Raw genomic sequence first — 3,829 nt, 5'->3', positions numbered from 1 at the left:
ACTGGCTTTTCCATTTTACAGAATGTTAAGTCAGTGGGTTAACTGAGATTTCATACTGTCTAGCCCATTTTTTTTTTACAGTGCAACTGCAGATTATGACTCTTATGCATGACTCTAATGCATGACTCTTATGTGTGACTCTAATGCATGACTCTTATGTGTGACTCTTATGTGTGACTCTTATGTGAAATCTTATCAAATATGGACCTTTGATATCTTAGGAGACTTATGCAGTGCTACTATTGTTTCAATTATGTACATTGGAACAGACAGTTAGACATAAGATCTATTGTAGTAGACCTTTCAGATTTTGTTTTGAAAGTCTACTACAATAGATCTTCTAGCCAAGTGCTTAATCTTCTTACCATACACTCTAAAAAATGCTGGGTTGAAAACAACCCAAACTGGGTTGTTTTCCGCTGAGTAAAATGTGGTCCAACACAGCATTGGGTTATCTTAACCAAGCAAATTGGGTTACTAAATTTAACCCAACAACTGGGTTGACATTTAACCAATATGTTGGGTTATGTTGACACAACTGTTTAGTTAAAGTTACGTAACGTTTGGGTTATGTAACCAAATCCCCCCAAAACTTGATTTTTAAAATACTCTGCTTGTACAAACTTGTATTAACTCAAAGTTTGTATTTACTTACTTGAAAGTCACACCTTCTGTTAACAGCTTTAGGCCTGATATAGACAGTCTATATTAAATGTCCATCAAAAGCCATGCAATGAAATAAAACAGTTAAACATAATTATTTATTTGATAGTTTTCTTTATTTTTGAATAGATAGCCTAGTATAAAATGCATGTGATACTTCCATGAAGGCAGGCAGATTCCAAAGTCCGTTTTGGGGGTCAGTCCTGTCAATCAAAGAAAAAAAGAGTGCATTTTAATCACGGTTAGCCTACAAAACTTTATATCAAGACGTGCATGAACCATTACCAGTGAATGATGTTGACAGACATAAAAATCCACCAGGAGACAAATTATTAGTGCAACACACTCGGAAACCATGACCACCTTATATTATGGAGTTGTTTTAAACATAATACCGGTAATACAAAACGTGCGTTTATGTCAGACGAGCTTGATAACACTAGCAGGTAACATTACCATTAACGTTAGCCTAACATTAGGCTGACAGTCAGCAGTGCTAACGTTAGCTAGCTATGTTAACACATTCTTAGTGAATCCAAGTAAATGTTACCACCAAGAACCACCCAGTAAGTTACATGGCTATAATATGAGGCTACCCTGAATGATTTAATAAGATGTTGTTTGGCATGATTATTATCGTAAGTTACGTGTGTTGTGAAGAGACTACTTCGACTGTGTTAGCTAGTTGACAAACGTTAGCCACGAAGCATATTTAATTAGCATAAAGTTTCCAAGTCTGCTAACGTTACCTACCAGCTGCTGGTATGCTAATTGTAGTTCGTTGTAAAAGTTTGTTTTGTTTCTGTTCAGCAGTTCCTACCCAGTGAATACAGAAATATGTTTTATGAGTCTGTCTTTGTGTAGATTTAACATTAACAGTAGCTAATATTAGCTGGAATGAATGACACCTGCTAACCTGCTTGAAGCTGAACGAAATGGCAGGCAGAATATTCCTTGATATCACGAAGGGTATGTCTCTGGGTGGACTTTTAAAATCCGTCTGGATAAAAATAAATAAATAAAAGCAGATACATACCTTCCGAAATCACCTGATTTCCATTGCATGTTGACAGCTGCTGGACTGGACGGTTGAAAGAATATGCCTGCCTGCCGATTTTTTTCTCTCAACCTTCAAATAACTATGCAGCTGTGTTGAAGTCACCCTGGTGCTGGGTAGTGTACTCCACGTCAGGTGGGGGACAGGGGGGAGCACAGCCCTAAACTATCAACCCAGCAGTGATAAACTATCAACCCAGCAAGCTGGGTTACAGAAATGACCCAATATGAGTAAAAACAACCAAACAAAACGACCCAACAGCCTCAACCCAGCGTTTGGGTTGAAAAAATAACCCAGCATTTTTTAGAGTGTAGGCTTGTAAAACATACTTTTGACATACAACACACACACACACACACACACACACACACACACACGTACAATCATACAATACATACACACACATACACACATACACACACACGCACACACACACACACACACACACACACACACTCACACACAGACAATATAGACACAATACAATAATCTTCTTGCCATAGGCTTGTTAAATGTACTTTTGTGTGAGAATGTTCTCTCAAACCCCAAGGTTGTCTTAAAGAGAAACAGAGAAAGTGATACCGAGATGTTTAATATAATTTAAACATCATTTAAAACATAAATTTGGCCGTGTTTGAACTTTGTCCTAATATAGATTATTACTTACATTATCAATAATTGGGGTTATGGCTCTGGGTTTTTTGTACAGGTAATGAAAATGCTGACCTATGCAGTACAGTATATACATAAGCCCCACATACAGTACCCTCAAATATCAGTGAATCTGTAAAGTTACTGCGAGACATTGCACTGAAAGACCCTAATGGTATGGCTTGCCACATCAGTCACTACAGAGACTTCCATCTCATGCTAGTACACATGCAGTCTAAATGCACTCCAACAGCCTAGACCCATTAGGTCTCGTTATGGCACGTGCCATACCCAGCGTTTTGGCTCTCGGCAAGGGGTGGCAGCGACCGCGGGCGTCTCATTAGGCCGTAATCAGGACAACAAACAGCTGGAACGCCCACCGATGACTCAGCGTCGTTACGGAACTCAGCGCCTTCCGGCCACCCAGCAGGTACAGTACTGGAGCAGACCTCACAGCTGAGGAACCCATCAGGAGTGTGTGTGTGTGTCTGTGTGTGTGTGTGTGTGTGTGTGTGTGTGTAAAAGTATGTGTGTTTGAATCTATGTGTTTGTGTGGTGTGGTGTGTGCATGTGTGTGTGTGTGTGTGTGTGTGTGTGTGTACCTGCAAATGACATGAGCAGCCATTCCACAGAGCGCGGGTTGGGCCTGGTCTGATTTACTGCAGTTCATTATCAGCCTGCCTCCCCCACAGACCTCCTCCATCCTCGGCTCTTTTACAGGCCCATGGTGGGGTCCCTGGAAGTCTGCGGTCGTTGCCGGGGACTCTGGAACTCTGGGGTTGTTTTCAGGGACCCTGGGACTCTGTGATTGTTGCCGGGGACTCTGGAACTCTGGGGTTGTTTTCAGGGACCCTGGGACTCTGTGATTGTTGCCGGGGATTCTGGAACTCTGAGTGAGCTAGAGGGAGTGGTGTCTCCATGACCACAGCCAATCGACAGAAAGCAGATACAGTATTGGTCCATGCGCAGTCAGGCGGAATTGGTTACAGAAATAAATGAACATTTGTTGGGGAACTTGCATAAAAAGATGTGGTAGGACCTCTGGGCAAAACATATCGAGGCTCAAAGTGAATTTCTTGAAGTGGTGAACATAGTTAATAATATCTGGCACCACTTGACTCTTATATAAACTGGTATATGCCTGAAGCGGTGGATACGAGACTCCATAATTCAGATTAACTGGTCACACACAAAATGAAAACACTGCACCATATAGACATGTTCAAGAGCCTGAATAAAATGTCCACTTGTATTTGATAAAACTTTCCTCTCATATTTTGGCTGGCAAAGTGGCATAAGACTGTTTATTTTATGACATATAGCTATGGTTAGGGTCGCTACTTCCAAAGAAGAAAACGTCACTTTGTGTCGTAATTGGAAAGTCTGACAACTTCGTCCTACATGCACAGCTATAAAATGTTCTTTTATGTTTATTTTCTGGACTCATATTTATCCATT

The 3,829-nt window shown here is 40.8% G+C and overlaps 1 long non-coding RNA gene across 1 annotated transcript in view; it reads right to left on the bottom strand.

Moving 5' to 3' along the window:
- Positions 1-2,026, bottom strand: part of LOC143137708 (uncharacterized) — a 626,567-nt gene extending 624,541 nt beyond the window's left edge. The window contains exons 1-2 of the long non-coding RNA XR_012990071.1: positions 1,700-2,026; positions 656-866 (exon numbers count right to left, since the gene is read on the bottom strand). This is a non-coding gene — a long non-coding RNA (uncharacterized LOC143137708). The remainder of the gene's footprint in view (positions 1-655; positions 867-1,699) is intronic.
- Positions 2,027-3,829: the final 1,803 nt, after the last annotated feature.

Source organism: Alosa pseudoharengus, unplaced genomic scaffold (genome assembly GCF_046254945.1).
Source record: "Alosa pseudoharengus isolate Yale_2024_CS ecotype anadromous, Long Island Sound unplaced genomic scaffold, YU_APseudo_1.1 YU_APseudo_1.1_scf_21, whole genome shotgun sequence".
NCBI classification, from domain to species: domain Eukaryota; kingdom Metazoa; phylum Chordata; class Actinopteri; order Clupeiformes; family Clupeidae; genus Alosa; species Alosa pseudoharengus.
This window is presented reverse-complemented; position numbering and strand designations above follow the sequence as displayed.